Source organism: Macaca nemestrina, chromosome 16, assembly GCF_043159975.1.
Source record: "Macaca nemestrina isolate mMacNem1 chromosome 16, mMacNem.hap1, whole genome shotgun sequence".
NCBI classification, from domain to species: Eukaryota; Metazoa; Chordata; class Mammalia; order Primates; family Cercopithecidae; genus Macaca; species Macaca nemestrina.
In genome coordinates this window covers 4,222,170-4,241,663 of record NC_092140.1, presented here as the reverse complement: position 1 = coordinate 4,241,663, position 19,494 = coordinate 4,222,170, and the positions used below count along the sequence as shown (strand labels likewise).

Sequence of the window (19,494 nt, the reverse complement as noted above, 5' to 3'; positions counted from 1 at the left end):
CATCAAATTTTGCCAACTCAAGATTACTGATTTTATTTTTGCATGTGTGCCAAAATAGATGTTTACCCACGGGTACAGATCACAACCAATTTGCAAGAGCAAGTGGGAAGAAAGCTGACTACTCGTTCACTCCGCTGCACTTCCTAAGTTTGACCATTGAAATCGGAAGATAGAAGTCACAGGTGCATGTGTGAATATAAAATATACCTTCCTCAATTAAATATGCAAGACAAAGCCACTTTAGGAAGCATATTCTCAGATTGTTGGCTGCAGTCTTTGACCAACCCAAATAAAAATTAGACAGTTGTAACCATAAGAGCTGAAGAAACTGAAAACAGAGCATATTTCCTGAAATTGTGAACGTAGTTAAGTGTCTTCACTTTTTCAGAAAAACTGAAATGGGATGAGGAGACAAAACCCCTCATTACCTAAAGCTCTTGTTTTTGTTTGTTTTTTTGAGCTGAAGGCTCTCTCTGTCACCCAGGCTGGAGTGCAGTGGTGCAATCTGGGCTCACTGCAACCTCTGCCTCTCAAGTTCAAGTGATTCTCCTGCCTCAGCCTCCTGAGTAGCTGGGATTACAGGCGAGCACCACCACACCCGGCTAATTTTTGTATTTTAGTAGAGGCGGGGTTTCACCACGTTGTCCAGGATGGTCTTGATCTCCTGACATCATGATCTGTCTGCCTCAGCCTCCCAAAATGCTGGGATTACAGACCTGAGCCACCACACCGGGCCCTGAAGCTCTTATATACACATTTCTAGCTGCACATCCAATGTCTAATATCAGCTGATCACAGAATAAACTCAAGAAATGTTTGCTTTTGAACATATAAATCATTGTTGTTATAACTGTAATCATATGAGAATAAATGGAAGATACTGGCATAACCTATATACATATTTACATATATAGGTATGTGTCATCTATACATTGTTCATACAGATTTGAGCAGAAGAAAACGTTAATGAGCAAACCCTGACACATGGTTGCTTTATTTTTAAGTGTGTCCAAATGTCTAAGAAAATATGGAATAGAACTTGTATTAGGGTTTTAAGATCGATGCATAAAATATGTCACTATGTTTATGAAAGCATAGTCTGCCTGAGTTGTAACAAGTACAGAGTTCTGGAAATATGAATTCTTCCTTTCACACGCTATTAAGAAGTCCTGCAGGAGTTGAATGGTTTTAATGTTTCTGTTCTGTATGAAATAAGCCACATTCACGCAGCTGCAATCTCTAGCTAACACAGGTGAGTAATACGTTTGAGGCTGAAATGATTGTGATGTGATGCTTTAAAGTGAGGAAGTGCGGTCCGGAGTCACTGGCTCTCAGAATTGGAGGAAAATTCATGTAGCGGGGAAGCTCATAGAGGATCTTGCTAAAGACTGAGTTAAATGGCCTGGAACTCAACTGACAAGCAGGTTAAAAAATCATAGCCTTCCTTCCTTCTCTAGCTCCTTTAAGTGTAGTATTTTCTATCTTGGAGGCCTCTTTTGAAATGCAATACTCCTGGGAGTGGCCACACCTTAAATTATCAGCTAACACTTTCTCAGGGATTAGCAGACAGCTGGCAAAGAAAAAGACGTGGGATTTAGCAAAATGCCTGAGGGCTGGAGGGGAGACACTGCCTGGAGAAAGGTTAACTAGTCAACAGTCTGTCGATTTGCTGATAGACAAATTTCACGTACTCCAGAGCATTTGGTCTACAGTGGCAACTCCCAACCTCTGGATTCTATAACGCCACCAAAAAGACTACAATTTCCCAGATTATCTTGCAAGCAACTTAAGTCTACATGGAATACAAACAAAATAAACCCACTATTGGCCTATGTATAATCGAAAATTATTAACTTTACTTAGAACATATTCAAATTATTTGAGGATTGCTTAAATATATGAGATCAGACTTTTTAAACCATAAATGCATTTTAAGAAGGTAAAGGACACAGTAAAAATATAGCAAGTCTAAATAAATCTACACAGTGAAAACTCATCAGATTCTTCTAGATTGCAACTAAGATACACTACAAAAATCCCCAGATGGGCCGGCACGGTGGTTCATGCCTGTAATCCCCATATTTTGGGAGGCCGAGGAGGGCAGATCACAAGGTCAGGAGTTCAAGACCAGCCTGTCCAACATGGTGAAACCCTGTCTCTACTAAAAATACAAAAATTAGTCAGGTGTGGTGGTAGGCACCTGTAATCCCAACTACTCAGGAGACTGAGGCAGGAGAATCTCTTGAACCCAGGGGGCGGAGGTTGCAGTGAGCCGAGATGACGCCACTGCACTCCAGCCTGGGTGACGGTGTGAGGCTCCTTCTAAAAAAAAATAAATAAAAATAAAAAAGAAACAGATGCTCCCTGACCTAGGATTTTTTTACTTAACAATGGCACAAAAGCAACACACATCCAGTGGAAACTGTATTTCCAGAGCTGAAATAACCATTCCGTGTTTCATTTTCAAGAGCATGTTCAGTAACTTATATGAGATACTCAACTCATTATTATAAAACAGGCTTTGTGTGAGGTGGTTTTGCCCAACTGTAGGCTAATGTAAGTATTCCGAACACATTTAAGGTAGGCTAGGCTAAGCTGTGACGTTTGGTGGATTAGGCGTATTCAATGCATTTTCGACTTATAGTTTTAGTTTACAATGGGTTTATAGGAATGTGTATTAGTCTATTCTCATGCTGCTATAAAGAAATACCTGAGACTGCATCATTTATAAACAAAAGAGGTATAATTGACTCACAGTTTCATAGGCTCTGCAGGAAGCACGCACGGTTGAGGAGGCCCCAGGAAACCGACAATCATGTGCAGGCAAAGGGGAAGCAGGCACATGGTGGGAGCAGGAGGAATAGAGTGAAGCAGGAGGCGTCACACACTTTTAAACAACCAGAACTCACTATCGCGAGAACAGCAAGGAGGAGGATCCACCCCCATGATCCAATCACCTCGCACCAGGCCTCTCTTCCAACAATGGGGATTGCAATACGATTTTGGCAGGGACACAGATCCAAACCATACCAGATGTAACTGTATCATAAGTTGAGGGACATTGGTATATAGCTGATATAATAGAAAAAGAGAATTTCTCTTCAGTTTTAGGAATCTTTCTTTTTTTCCCCCCCCCGGAGCCTATTTTTAATTGTTCTTACTACTCTGGATATAGTATGTTACAGTCTTCGAGTATTTATGCTTTATCTTCAAATATCAATTTACATTGATTAATTTAGGGCAGAAGCCTGTTACAGTGCTTTCTTGGAACCATATTACACAGAAGAAATCATTTTTTTTTACTTTGGTTTGTTTTATGTTTTTCTGGTACTTTTTCCTACGGACTTCCTGGAGGCAACAAAGCTAAACAAGCTCTTTAAAGTTTAATTGACCTCTTCGGATCTGTGACTGTATGGGTAGGCCCTAATGGCCTTAAGTATTACCAAAAGTGGCTGAGCACAGGCTTTCTAAGTGCACATTTTGTTCATATTGCCTCCACTTCTCCATTTATGATCATGGGGAACACGTATACCACAGACAGAAGGTATCTCCCAACTCCATTTTTTTCATTGATTTGTATCTTCTTTTGCCATGAAACTTTTCACTATCACCAATAACAAAGAGCCAGACACAGGTGAATTTACATTCATTACCTTATTTTTAACTTCAGGCAGCCATATTCATGACCAAGTGAAGGGTCAAAGCTATAAGTATTCTTAAATGAATATTAGATTTATTTTGAACGTGATCATTAAGAGGAAATGTATTTGTTCCTTAGTGCTTTAATTTAGCAAACACATTTGAGTTTCTCTTGTGTCCCAGGTACTATACTAGGCTCTGGGTGTCAAATGATAAGGACAAACACAGCTGTTGCCTCTCAAGATCTAGCATAAGGCAAAAATTAGTAAACCTGATCTAATTTGTGAAATAGCAGCATGTGAATTCTGTTGAAAAACACTGAACTCATGCCCAGGAGATTTGGTTTATCATCCCAGCGTTGACATTTACTAGTTACGTGACCTTGAACAAGTCACTGTGTCCCCCTCACCTCTAGGTTTTTCCCAAAAAATGTGACATTTGACCACAACGAGATGATTCTTTTCTGTTCCAAAGCTGTATGATTCCATGGTCATGGTCAAGCCCAACGATGGGGAAAACTAGAATAGCACTTATCAGATGGGTACCATGCATGCCATCATTTAACATCCTCTGCGGGGTGTTATCTCGCAGGACTCCATGGCTTCCTGCCTCTCTACTATCTCCTCTCTCTGTGGAAGCACAGGTCTGCTCTTAGTTTTGAATCTCAATTGTTGAGAAAGCGTAATTGTTTACATGGACAGACCAATGACTAAAACAAGGCATATTTTCACACACAAAAAAAGGGAGGATAGATCTCAACTTCTCATCATGGATAAAAATTTCAAAATATCAAGTCAGGTGAAGGACATGTGTAGCGAGCACTGGTGTGACCTCCGGACTCAGCATTTGTTTTACCTCGTTAGTATAAGAATGTCACAAGATTGACAGGAACAGCAGTTCAATCAATTGGCTTCAATCAAGGCTACTGAAAATGAGAGCCAATCTCTTGCCATAAGATTTTGAACTTCAAACAATTTTAGGAAGAGTTCTATTCGCTAGCGGTATAAATACTAGAAATTTATTGCCTGAAATCTTCGTATGAAAGATTTTTCCCTGAAATCTTTGTATGAAAATGTTTGTGTGCAAGATTACCACATCTTTTTAAAAAGCAATAAATATCAAACAATAAGAAAACGGAAGTTGAGAAACTCACAAAGACCACAGTTTAATCTGGAATGGATCCACTGGAAAAGTATATTGTTAACACAGGTTCATCAAAACGTACACACTAACTTGTAGCATCTGAGTTTCAAAGCCCCTCCCTCATTCTGCCCCCACTGGCAAACAATTTCTAGGTCTGCCAAGAGAAAAAGATCTTCAATTGCCAGAAAGGAGCCTCAAATCTTCCATGTCCACATAAACCCTTAGTCATCCGCCACATCTGAAATCCCTGCTGTCAGCCCTGACCCACATGGCAGGAGCCAGGCTCATTCTGAAGCAACACTTGGCGGTGTTGTAAGGAATGACCTGTTCACATAAAAGCCTGCTTCAGAGCACCACGCTAGCTTTGGTTCAGGGGCAAAATCCTCTGTGGCCAGAAACAACAACAGTATTTGCTCCTCAGGTCAATGTAATGCCTCACTAACAAGATTACCTTCTTCATTTTAACAGATTTTTCTGCTATGTGGAGACCAAGAATATGAGAATGCCTACTTAATTTAATGTCCTCTGAATATTATACTGATGTGAAAAAAAAATACTGTTGTTTCAATGTTGCTCTTGACATTTGAGGCAGAGGGACAGTTTATAATGGGACATGTAGGACTCACATCCAGTGAATAGGGAGGATGCTTTCAGCCTGGGGAGAAATAAGACAAAGTGATGGTTAAAGGTGCTGGCTCCAGAGTCACAGGTGTGGGTTTGAACCCTGGGTTTCTCATCTACTAGCTGTCTGGTCTTGGGCAAGTTTCTTAATCTTTAAATCTTAGTAGTGCTGGTAATATTAAGGTTTGGGTGAGATTGAAGCAAGATTCTGCACTGAAAGCATTTTGCACCACACCTTGCACATAGCAAAAGCCTACATTTTCATATATATATTATTCCTATGTGTATTACATTACCAGGGCTGCCACCACAAAGTACCCCAGACTTGGTGGTTTAAATAATGGAAATTGATTATCTCACGGTCTGTAGGCCAGAAGTCCAGGATAAAGGTGGTGGCAGGGCTGACTTCTTCTGACAGCTGTGAGGGAGGCTGTGCTCCAGGCCACTCCCCTGACTGTAGACGCCTATCTTCTCCCTGAGTCTCTCCACATCGTCTTTACTCTATGCATGTGTCTATGTGCAACTCTCCCCTTTTTACAAGGATAGCAACCATATTGAATTAGAGTGCACCCTAGTGACCTTGATTACCTCTCTAAAGACCCTGTCCCCCAAATATAATCATATTCTGTGATGCTGGGGGTTTGGAATTTCATCACATAAATTTGGAAGGGACATAATTCAATCCATAGCGCTGTTGATATAGGTAATAATAATAATAACTATAATTACTATCATGTTTAGAGCAGTGGTCATTCATTCCCGGAAACTGCATGTCTTTGAAACGGAAAATTCTTTCCTAGTGCCTCAAACGTAATAAATGACTTGAAGTGGGTAAGAGGCTACAAGAATGAACAAGTGAGTGAATGGGGGGCAGGATATGAGGAGCTTAAGGATTTACCTCCAACAGGGATGGGGCAAGCGACCAATGGAGTGCCAAGCATCCGCAGGAGGTAAACAGCAGATGTGTAAACGGAGCCCTCTCGAGAGCCTGCAGTTCTAAGATCACAGCAATAGGAGGACCGGGCAAGAACCTCTGTTCCAAAAGGAAGACCAGGAAGAAAGCTCCAGCAAGGCAGGCTCGTGTTCACCTGCAGTCATGCCCATCTTGCCCACCTGCTGTCTGCGACTAGGCCAACTCCTAAACCTCTCTGAAGCTTAAGACCTGCCACAGTGAGGTGTGCCAGAGCTGGAGTGGAGACTCACTGAGATCATCTAGAAGAGGCACCTGCCTCAAAGCCTGGAGGTGATACTCACAAACCTTAGGGTTTTTCCTTCCTGCAATTCTGGCCCCTTCCGGCCCCTTCACAATGACCCAGCCAGCCTAGGATTCATGCCATGGCAAGTCCTAGAGGAAGTGGGACCTGGCTGAAGTGGGTATAAGCATATAGAGACCAAAGTTGGCAGAAGATGACCCTGGCTATCCATCCCTATATTCTGGGAACCTCCTGGAGGAAGCCATCCTACAAGGTGACCCAGAGGAAAGGAGCCTATTTGTAATGAGGTTACATAGTAACCAAATCAATAGCAGGGAGGGAGAAACAAGCTTCTGAGGGAGTATAGGCATGATGGAGGTTTGATAATACTTTGAAATATTTTTGGTCTTGTTTTATTTGCTTTTACTACAAGAAAAAAAATCTGCTTTATTTAGAAAGCCATTTAGAAGGCCTTAATGGCTAATAAATATATAATAAGTAATATTGTGACTTTCCTAAGAAGTCACAATATTATACATTTATTAACCAATGTATAACTCAAAAATGAGAAATAAGAATGTCCTTTTATAAAATAAACAGGACACACAAAAAATCTAACTCAAAATATCTAATTCAAGCTACTGATTGAAAGTCTGATTGTAAGTGGCCCGTGGGCAACTTCTACTTCCTACTACAAAATATGTTGTTTTCTTTGTAAAAGAGTACTTGGAAATTCTTCCAGGCAACAGCAAACTCAGTAAGCATATGAGGGACTCTGACTGATTAATATAAATGAGAGTCTAGAACAGGAGAACTCTGGAAAATGAGCGAGTAAAGAAGCCCTGAAAAAGAAAAAGTAATAAGGCTTGCCTATTGATTCAGGAAAACAGCCTCCATTGTTCCTGAAACTTGATTCACAGTTGATGGTGAGTTATGGAAAGGGCAAAAGGACAAAATCCTTTTATAAATATAGTTCTGTAGGGCATGGGAAGCAATCAAACAGGGCTGCGAGACTGAACACAAATCATGCTTTTTTTCAGGGATAATTATTTTGAATCAACAACTAAGTATTTCCAGTGCACTTCTGCAAGACAAATATTTTCTTGGGATGAAAAAATAAAATATGTTTTACAAAGAAATCCAGACCATATCCAAAAAGACTGAAACGTGTATGTGTATACACATATATATGCCTATCTATACACATCATGTATATGTACATATGTACTTATGGTGTATGTACATACACCACGTGTATACCATGTATCACATATATGCAACATATACCACACAAGCTAGTCATAATTATTTGTACCAAATCTATCTCTTAATACTGTGATACTGTGTTCACACTGTCACCGCTTAGAGATATATTATCACGGTGTCAATTACCAGGACTACAGACTATTCTTATAGATTGCTAAAGTTTAGTTTTGTACTTAGAAATCATAGCTGATCTCTCATACACAGCAGGAATTAAATATTGAACAGTTCTCCACAGAACTTCATAAAAAACAGAGAGTAAAACAGAGAGAAATTATGCTTTTGTAGAAGAAGAAAATTAGTGCTTTGTGTAATATTTACAGGGACTGTTGATGGAGTCTCAAAGCAAGAATTGTTTTTTAGGGTAAGGAGGTAAATTGGCAATACCTATGTTACTGGAAGGTCCTTAACTCCTTGGTGGTAACCCTTTGGTGAAGGGTCAGTCATGGGATTTTGAAGCGTGCATTGATCTCATCAGGAAACATTCTGCTGCCATTGTAACACTTGCTCACTGTGATTCTCTCTAGAAGAGTGGAGACCTTTTAGAATACGGAATGACTCCAACCAGGGTCAGACTTTAACAACCAAACAACCACAATACACAACTACTTCACAGTTCTCAGAGACCAGCCCTGCCATTGGAAATGCACAGTAAACCAAGAGTAGGGTTGGCATTCTCTGTGAAATGGCATCAGGCATGACTCTGGATCAATTTTACAGATGGATAGTCTTGATCTCCTTCCACTAGTTGGCTAAAGGATTAAATTTTTTACTATCTGTAGGAGATAGTCTATGATCTTGTTCCAAATATCTGAATAAACTTTAAAAACCACAGTGCAATCACTTGGACACAATCCCAGATCCATCCATCCATTCATCCATCCACCCATCCATCCATCATTCACGACTGACTCAATATCCTGCTGGGAGCTGGGGAAAAAAGAGACACGAAGTACCCCTGCCTCTGAGCAGCTTTCGGTGCAGATGTCAAGCCAGGGACAATATACAAAACAGAATAGAGTTCATTCAAGTATCCTATGTTCTGTTATATAGTTTTCAAATATGAACCCTGGATGGAACCAGGCTTTGTTCCCCCAGGTTATCAGCTAAAGTGAAGAGCTCAGCCAAGTGACAAGGTGCCGCCGCAGTGATAACTTGATTTTGTGGATTTCAGAAACGCAGAAGAAAGAAGGTTGGAAAGAATGGGTTAGCGCTCCCTGAAGAGTGGGGCTTGAAGTTTTGGTCTCAGCTGAACTTTGAGGGAGACACAGGGTCTAGGCTGGCAAAGCCAAGGAGAAGGATAGGCTTTTAGATGCCCGTCCCACCCAAAACCACAAAATAATCTCCCCTGTCTCCTGATTAGTATTTGTCAGCCTCTCTTACCCTTAAGATTTGTGCAAATGAAAAACATTAAATGCAGTTCCTGGATCAGTAATTAAGGATAATTATTTCAGTGGAAGAGATTTTTGTTTTCATAATCTGCTCTTTGTCTGCATGGAGCCGGCTCTTGGTTACATCTGCCACTGATAGCCTTTGCTCTGTTTACTTTAAAGAATAAGCCACTGTTTGATTTGGTTTCTTGTTTTCAATATGTAAACCCTGGTCTCTTGATTCCCCATTCCAGGAAGGAAAAAATAAAAGAACAAGGCTCTTTAAATATCAGAGCCATGATGACTTAACAGATACACGCAGGCTCAATATTTTATATAACAGCCACTTAGGAAAATGCGTAAGAATTTCCCAGCTGGCAGCCTTGATTTGGCAGGTGTACCTCAATTGAACCAATCACTTTTCATTTGGCTGTCAATTTGTTTGGTTTTTCTGGCTACATTGCACCAGAGTCTGTGTGTATTTCAAAAGGTCGTTCACCTATTCCATGGTTCAAAGGGATCATTCTGTTCACTTGAAGGGTCACTGTAATCATATATTAAGACATAGCTAAGGAAGATGAGCTAGAATTTTAGGTGGGGTAAAACTAACAGGAAAATCTAGGAGTATAAACCACAAAACACACATAAAACAGAAGATAAAAACAGAAAACATAATTCCTCAATTTTAAAAAAAGGAACCAAAAAGAAAAAAATCTACAGCAAATCACACTGTAGGAGTCTCACTATACACTAAAATTAACAATCACAGCTGCTGTAAATACTTAAATATTTATTTTATTCATATTCTGCACTGGCAGCATATTCTAGTTGCCTGTTTGATATCATTAATCCAAAGCAAAAGAGAAGTAGGGATTTATGTACATTTCATGTTATGCTGAGATTGTAAGGGAGCCACTAACTGAAGGAAGGGAGCCACTATTGGAAGGAAGACCTGAAGATGAACGGCTTCACGAAAAAATCGTAAATGAGTAATTCCCCCACATCCATAAGTTGGCCTACTTCTGTGAACAAAAAAACAAGGTAGTAGTCCCATAGTCTATTTTTTAATCCAGAAAAAGTCATTCCTGCAGCAAGAATGAGGGAAACTATGTTCAAAAAATACCAGGTTTTCCAGATATAGGGAATATGTTTGACCAAAACATCGCTTGGCCTAAAATACTGCTGTATTCAAATAAAAGGAGTTGCCGTTATTTAATTTTATCATATTAAAAGATTTATACTTACATGGGATTTTTATAATGATACTGCTGTGGTTTTCACAGATGTTTGGCTTGTAAAAATGCTAAAGATTGCAATCTATCGGCCACCAACTACTTGTGTTTATGGAGGCTACAGGACAGAGCACAGAACAGGCAGGAAGCCAAAACGCGAATTACCTCCAGCACTTACTGCCATGGGACTCAAACCTGAGTCCTTTCTGGGACTGCTTTTCCTTGAACGTAAAAACGGGGGTGATATCACCTTCCACAGGGATCTCCTAACTGTACAGAGGGCTTAGCACACTGTCTGGCACTCGGAGGCCTTGCTGGATCCTGATCCGCCCCCTCCAGTCAGTGACTGACACCCCACACTGGTCCAACGGCAAACACAGTGCTGACGGCTATGCGCCCGGATCCCGCCAGCAGGTGTGCTGGGGTAGGGAATGGAAGTCAGCCATCTTTATCTCTATATGTAGCCACTGATGGACACCCTGGCTGTGTTTCACTAGGATCACCCCAAAATGGTGAAAGAGAAACCATCTCTCACCTCTGGAGCCAACATGGAGGGGTGGGTGTGAGTGCAGATGTGGTGGGGGTGCTGGTGGGGGCTTGCTCCCAATCTGACTTTTCCTGTGACTGACATGCTCAGATGAAAGTGGGCCCTGTTCACAAACATGGCGTCCATTCCCGGGACTCGTCCCAAGCAGAACCTCAAATAAAAACCAGAACAAACTACACTAATTTGCTGAACCCCAAACGGAGCCAAATTCAAAGCTCTTATGAAACTACAAACAGAACCACAGTTTCAAAAACACCAGGAAAATAGTCTCAACAAGACATTACCTACATGAAGGATGTCTGAAACCTATTTTAGTGTAAAAATGCCATAAGTTTACTCTCTTACTTTCTAAAATTACTGAATTAGTTATTAAAATAACAACCTAAGTAATCTGACTGTAAATTGAGCCATATTTTATTTACCCTAAGATCTCTCAATCAAATGGAGATATAACCAGGGTTATCAATTTAGTTATTTCTACTGCATCTATTCCTGTAACATATTAAATCTCCATGTCTGTGAGAGAAGTACATTGATTTTTCCACAGGAGAATTTTTTTTCCAGCTCCAAGAACAGCTGAGGGCTGCAAAACTGAGCAGATGGCCACATGGAAGAATCTGCTTGGTTGATAAGACAGTTTAAAAGAAAAATCACCTGACTGCACATCCCGAATACCTGTCAAAGTAGGTCATGAACACTGTTTGATTGGAACAAACTAAAATATTTAATGGATTGAATCTTCCAGAGTTCATGATAACTGCCTCACCAAAGGTCTGGGCTTAAGCCTTGACGTTTCCTTTAATTATAAAGCCCAGATTGTAAGGCAAACAGCCCTGCCAGTGTGTTTGTAGGTCCAGTCAGTGACTGTGCTGCCTCCACAATGGTCTTTATCATTGTCACTTGTTTGACCTGACTACAACTGAGTAAAGCATCGTAATTACAAAATGCAGAGTGCAGGACGGTAATCACCTAAAGATATGGTTCAAGCACTTTACCAACCTCTGAACCTGAATATGCCTAACGAATTTTGTAAACCTTACAAAAAGTGAAGCCAGGTGTTTATCAGAAAAAAGACATGTGTCGTACTAAAGAAAGAGAATGTTCTGGACCTGAGAAAACAGCAACGCAGAAGGGAATGTCTTTTCTCCACAGTGATGTGTGGCCGCAGCCTTGAACAGCAAATTTGCAGATTAATGCAGATAGTAAAATAGATCACATCCTCCTGCCTCCAGGTATAATATTTTATTCATATAAGAGCTATGTGAGCCTTGATTTATATGAACTTTCATTAGTAGGCAAAATTCAATCATAAGGTTTCCTCTTTTCCCCTCTAGGCTTCCTTAAATTCAACACACAGTCAAATGGTGATTGGCTTCCCCTCTCCCTAGGTAATATCCCACCCCCAACCCCCCAAAAAAGGGAGAAAAAGAGGAAAATGAAAAATAAGCATGTTAGAAAGGTGGCCAGATAAAATGGTTTGCATGAACAACATAACTTCTGATTTGCTCTCCCCCTGGGACAGCCTAATGCAGCCTCATTCAGATGTGCATTTTCAACATTATTCAACAGAGCCCACTCCGGTCAAAGTAGAGTCTTTTCCTTCACAAGTACAGAGATACAACACTAGGTTTACGGGAGGGCTACTTTCAATCTTCTTGGAGCGGTAATGTGTTTCCATTGTGGTTCCATCTATTTGTGATCTATAATACTTTCCAAATAGCCCCAAATTTCAAAGAAGCTCTAGTTGGTTCCAAATGGAAATAAGATTACATATTTATTATTATTTTATTCTCAAATGTTAGATTTAATTAGGTTGGGAGCATTCATTCATCTGCCCATTGGGTTTGTTTACTTCGTTAAGGGACAATAGCAGAATTGAAGGGAACTCATAAAACCACGTAGGGCACCCCAAACTGCAATTGTTTTTAGCTTTTATAAACCATTAAAATGAAAGTCAAGCACATAAATGTATCTGCTATGAAAGGAAGTGATATTGCTAAGTTCCCTGATAGATGATGATAGGACTTCTTGGAATTCGAAGTCCAGTGTTTTAATCTTCAGGCTCTCCCGAGTCATGTGCTTGCCAGTGACATTGGACCAGGAATCTCCAGAGGTGAGAAAGCCCTGGCCGACCCCAAACGCAGCTCCTGCTTGGTGAAAGCAGAGACAGGGTGAGGACAGGGACACAGGCAGAGCCCGGACGCACTCCAGCTGAGCTGCTCACTTGCCACTCCCAAAGAAAACAGGAGGATCTACCTCTCTTTATGCAACGTCTAAAATTAATTTGGTGCTTAAAATCAGAGGTGGGTCAAGCGGTGGATTACCTGAGGTTGCCTTTGGACTAACAAAGGCATCTCTTCAGTGTGGTGAATTGCTCTGATGGCCCTGGGCCCGGAGCAGTGATTTGAGAAAATCACCCATGGCAACAATTAGGCAGTGAGTCTCCATTGACTGCCAAAATCTCACAGAATATTGGAGGGAAAGAGAATTTATATGTAATCCAATTTAGAGCAACAACAACAACAACATCAACAATTTAATGTTCCCCAGTTCTTTGTGGGAAAACTTCAATCCAGGTCCAAAGAGAGCTGCAAGAACAGTGCAGGTTACACCTAAAGTCTGCATTCACAGGCTGGGCTGGAGTCGCAACTCCGCTGGCCCTCCTGCTCTGCCACACCTTGTACTGCTGTGTGATTTTAGAGGAGGCATTTATCTTGCACAGCCTTAGTTTCCTCATCTGTAAAATTGAATAGCTACCTTCTAGGCTTTAGGAGAATTCACTGAAAAAAGAATCTTGCCTAGGGCATCATAAGCTCAGTAAATAATAGTTATTATCATTATCATTATCCTCCAGGTAGCTGTGATATGTAGGAGCCCAGAACCAAGTAGCAAAGGAGATAGAGGTAGTTAACTCATCCCTTCTCCAATACAACTGACTGCCCTAATTGCTCGAATAGAAGCTCCACTGTAGGAACACTCGGTCTTGGAGCTCGAGGAAAGACCTACAAAGGAGAACGGTAGAGCTGTAATTATCAGCTGAAAGAGGAAGGAAGTTCTAATCTCACAGAGCCCTTGGAGACTTGTGAACACCCGAAGCTTGGAGAAGGCTTCAACAGGGAACAAACGATGAAAGCCACACAAAAATGAATTTAGCAGTGGCTCACGCCTGTAATCCCAGCACTTTGGGAGGCTGAGGTGGGCGGATCACAAGGTCAGGAGATCGAGACCATCCTGGCAAACATAGTGAAACCCTGTCTCTACTAAAAATACAAAAAATTAGCCCGGCGTGGTGGCAGGTGCCTATAGTCCCAGCTACTCGAGAGGCTGAGGCGGGAGAATGGCGTGAACCCGGGAGGTGGAGCTTGCGGTGAGCCGAGATCGAGCCACTGCACTCCAGCCTGGGAGACAGAGCGAGACTCCGTCTTAAAAAAAAATGAACTTAGCAGCAGGAAGGAGCATTCCATGTGCCCCTGCACCTCTCACCGAAGGGCTGCAGATATGTGATGGGTGTTTCTGAAATATATGCACCATTTTCCAATGGAAAAACCTCCATATTCGCATGAGTGGATGGAGAGGTCATAGTCACTGGTCAAGGAGGCAGAGATGAGTGAGGACAAGTGATAGGGTGAGCATCCTCAATCTGGCTCCACCCTATCTGGTGCCAGACACCTAATGAACCACCCTTACTGGGGGAGACAGGGTCAAGGATGAAGCAATTTCCTCTTCATATCTAGCTATCATTTATTCGACATAGTTCATGTGGCAGGCAATATGCTGGCTGTTTTAAGCAGGTGATATTTCTAATCCCCACAATGGTCCTGAAAGGTAAGTATTATAGAATCACTTATCTGGATAAATAACATGAGGTTCAGAGAGATTAAGTAACTGGCCTAGATGAATAGGTGGGTAGGCAGACAAGTAGGTAGGTAGGTAGATAGATATATATATAGATATATAGATTGGAATATATTTTTAAAAATGCACTCTATTTGCCCTACATTCCTTCCTTTAGATAGGATTCTGAATGTGGGGCAGGCAGGAGAGCTGTCAGTCACAAAGGGAGCCTGCCCACCACAAGGCGAGTCATGTGACCCAGGCCAGAGAGTCAGGTTACACCCACAGGGAGCATCAGTGATTGGCCCAGGGGTAAGCAGGTAGCTCATGTAGAGCCAGAGTCATAGTTTTGAAGTTTTTATGGAAGTTGGAAAGATCTTTTTTAGAAATTACCAACTCCAGAGAGGATGTTAGTCTGGGAGTGCCAGGAGCTTTGTGTGTCACTGGGGAAAGGGAGCCTTGATTCTCCGGATATCATTGACCATCTGGGTCCTGTGGTGCCTGATGCTATGGGTCAGTGGTTCTCAAAGTGGAGCCCCCAAAGCAGCAGCAGCAGCCTCATGGCCTTGCTGGAAATTCGAATTCTCACCCCCACCCCCCAGACTCACTGCATTAGAAACTCTGGAAGACGGAGCTGACTCAGTGAGATCTGTTCCCAAGCTCTCTGGATGGGCCTCATACTTAATTCGAAAAGCACTGTTCTAAGTCGATCCATGGAATTGTTAATTTCATGAGCCAATAGATACCCCTTTTCTTGCCTAAACTTTGATTATAATAAAAGAAAAATACGGCAAGAAAGATAGTTTTGAGTTTTTTTAATAAAAAATTTACAATTATTTTTTAACCACAAGTAAACTTAATTATTTTACCATTAAAATCTCTTCAACACAGAAATTCATTTGAGGTTGTTTTTAGTTTTGTTCTGTGTTTATTTGCATGTGAAACAAGACACCCCCTAATGCTTGCAAGAAAGAGGCAATTTGAAGTGAAATAGGCAGATGTACAATCTGACCCCATAAGTGACCCACTACGGAACAGACAGCTGGACATGTGGACATATGCAGCTGCCTGTCATTTATACACGAGAGTCAAACAGTTGGCAAAAAGAGTCTGGGCCACAGGGGAGTGAGTTGGCTAGAGGTGTGGATCTAGCCATTGGATAACACTGTACTTAAAACAACACAAAACTCTTATCTAAGAAGAGGAAATGATTGAATATGAAGTATTTGAAGAAAGATTTGAAAGACTGAAAATGAAACACTTCCTTACATTCGCTAAGTGAGCTGAGAAAGAATGACCCTGAAGGGTGATGCGGAGGACCAGAGAATGAAGAAGAAAGGGAGTGGAGGGAGAGAGCCCACCTACGCGGCAGCCGGCTTTGCAGAGGCTCCTGAAGACACAAGGTTGGAGGCCCTGGACTCAAAAAGTTCCTTGAATCTGCCAGTCAAGAGGGTTAGCTGTTTCAGCACAGAGTGGAGCCAAGAGAAAGCTGGAGAGTGAATAAGAGATGCTAGGATCAATTGTCCTGGGGCAGGGCAGGGTGGCGGGGAGAGCGACCAGGACTGTGTTTGCCTTTGGACCAGGGCTGCTGAGTGTAGACAGCAGGTGGTTCATGTGAGGCCTGGAGCAGGGGTCGTTGCAGGAGACGGGGGTTGCTGTGTGCCTACAAATGGAGTTAAGAAGCGAATGTAAAGAAATGGAGAAGTTAGAAGATGTGGCATAACCTGTGAATCATTATCCCTGACAAAGTGGGGAGGCTCATGGGTGCAGGTGTGTGTGTGTGTGTGTGTGAGAGAGAGAGAGAGAGACAGAGAGAGAGAGAGAGAGAGAGCACATGGCTGTGGACAGAAGTGGGCTGGAACGCCTAACTTCCAGGAAATTCCTGGGTTCTTTGCTTCTTCTACCCATAGGTCTGCATTATGTTTTTCTAGGGTCACTCATCTATTCATCCAACAAATATTGAACAAGCACCTGTTACATGCCAGATATTACATACATGTGGCTGTGCACGTAACTGTGAGGCTGTGTGCTACAGCTGCAGGGTGAGAATTGGGCTTCAGCTCCAACCTTGTGCAATGTAGGATCTTCTCCATTGTCGTATCAAGCCACCCCACATATGTATTTAATATAAGTTGGAACGCTGTGCTTGCTACAAAAGTCAGCTTCAAAAGAAGCCCAGCCGTGGGTCACCACCTCCCTACAAGCCGCAGTCCTAATCTCCTCCTATGTCAAAATCAGGGGCTGCTGCTGCCCTGGGGGGTTTAGAGATGAAGACCCAGACTCTGACTGAGGAGTCTTCCAATGAAGGGAAAGAGGCAAAAGCTCAGCCACCAGTGACACCACCGAGCTGAGTGGACCGCGCAGAGGGAGGTGGGGGCAGGGCACTCCAACGTGGACCTGAGAGGTGCACACTGCAATGCAAATCCTCCACAATAGTCCACAGGATGTACTGGGAGAAACTGGAAGGCCACAGGAGAAACGTTTGCTCAGGGAAACACAGGCATTTCATGTGCCTGGAGCAAGGGATGAAGAATTCCTCAGACTTCGAGTGCCAAGTTGGTGTTTGGACTTTCTTCTAAAGGCCATGGGTGAGCGCTTGGGAATGTGGAGACCACTATGGCCTCCATGGTAGATGGAGAAGGAAACTGTGCCAGAAGTTAACCCTCCAGGCTAAATGCAAGTGATGCCTGGGGCTGCACGTAGGGCCGTGCCAGAGGAAATGGGACAGAGACTGGTTTTAGTATAGAAATCCTAACTGGGCTCAGAGTAGGTGTGGGAAAACCCCTGAAAATGTGTGCTGATCTTGATATGTGCAGATATGATTTTCTTCCTGGGGTAAATTTTAATTCTCAAAGGAGTCCGTGACCCCCCAAACATGTCCTCTTCCCTGCTTGAAAGATGCGAGTGTCTAATGGCCAGGAGCTGGTGCTGGTGGGATAGCAAGCGGTGGGAGGAACACAGTATCGTCCTCAAGCCTCTGACTTCTCCTAGACAGGGTAGCTAAGAGGACTGCTTTTCAGATATGTTGCTTTTGAGGTATCCATGAGGAGAGGGAGGCAGGAAACGCAGGCCCACACGCTCACAGTGGACGCGCCTTTAGAAAGCTGCACATCCTCTAATTGACTTAATTGTTCAAGCACTGAATGGAGCTGTTTCTGCTCAAGCTAGGGAAAGACTTGTCAGCTGTTTCTTCACTTCCCTGACCTTGGAGAATCCGCTGTCTCCACCAGACACTGGTCCTTGGCACAGCGAGTATTTGATACACTTTGCTCAGGAATTTAGACCTCAACCCAGGAAATGAGCTACAGTCTCACCCCAGGCAAGTGCAGAACATTTTCCTAACCGGAGAGACGGCCTGTGTCACACATTCCAAAGGTAGCCAGCAGCTAAGAAAGCCGCAACAAAGGAAATCAAACAGCTCTTTCTCTCCTAAACGCTGCTTTCAGGCAGGTTCCAAACAAAAATGGAGGGTGCGCTGCAAATTAAAAACAACAGCCTGCCAGTCAAAGGCAGTGTTTTTAAGAACAGAAAGAGCAATACCACTGCAGGGGGCAGATAAAAGAGCTTTTGAGCATCTCGGAAGCTGCTCACACACAAAAGCACCTCTGTGCCTTCAAACAGGATCTCCTAGAAGTTTCCCAAGGTTTCATAACCCAAATGCCGCTGGTAGTGATGTGGTTTGGAAATTAACCTTGCTTTTCTCCCCACTGCTGTTTTACATATTAATTAAAGTGTTTTCCTCAGATCAGGAACGCCTGCAGGCTGGCTGGGTTCTACAGAAGGTGCTCCATTTTCCTGCTGCTTCCTGCCCCAGCCCCACTTGTGCATAGTTCAGTGATTAAAACCTCCCCAAGTCAGCTGTAGACGCCTCCCCTCCCCTAACTGCCATCGTGATATAGAACATACACTTTAATGTGGCTTTTAGAAAGTAATCGCTTCCCCACCCCCCAAGAAAGATGGGTCGTGCAGAGCTAATTTCGGGAAGCCATTTGGAAGAAATTGTTGAGAAGGCATCCAAGTATTTGGGTCCAACTCTGCTTACCTCATTCATGGACCTATTTCTTTCTTTCTTTCTTTTTTTTTTTTCTTTCTTCTTTTTTTCCAGTGCTTGGAAAAGGTGTGCAGACAATTCACATATTATAACTACATTGACTCGGGCTAGGCGCGGTGGCTCATGCCTGTAATCCCAGCACTTTGGGAGGCTGAGGCAGGCAGATTACTTAAGGTCAGGAGTTCCAGACCAGCCTGGCCAGCATGGCGAAACCCTGTCTCTACTGAAGTACAAAAATTCGCCAGGCAAGGTGGTGTGTGCCTGTAATCCCAGCTACTCGGGAGGCTGAAGCAGGAGAATCGCTTGAACCCAGGAGGCGGAAGTTGCAGTGAGGCGAGAACAGGACAACACACTCCAGCCTGGGCGACAGAGCAAGACTCCATCTCAAATAAATAAATAAAATAAAAATAAATAAGTAAATACATTGATTTGTTTTCATTCATATATTTTGGGGATACAAGGGAGCTTAAAGTTTGAAAACCAAAACAGAGCTGGCCACTGAAGGTGTGGATTTCCTCAACAGGGTGTGGACTCCAGTAGCCCGTCACTCTTAGACTCCATGTCCCAATTTGAATGTTTCCATGTCACTTAAAAAATGGAA

At 42.5% G+C, this 19,494-nt stretch overlaps 1 long non-coding RNA gene across 1 annotated transcript; it reads left to right on the top strand.

The window, feature by feature from the left end:
• Positions 1-17,255: 17,255 nt before the first annotated feature.
• Positions 17,256-19,104, top strand: LOC139359197 (uncharacterized). The gene is made up of 3 exons (XR_011615099.1): positions 17,256-17,518; positions 18,007-18,161; positions 18,948-19,104. It is a non-coding gene; the product is annotated as an uncharacterized lncRNA (long non-coding RNA).
• The last annotated feature ends 390 nt before the right edge of the window (positions 19,105-19,494 follow it).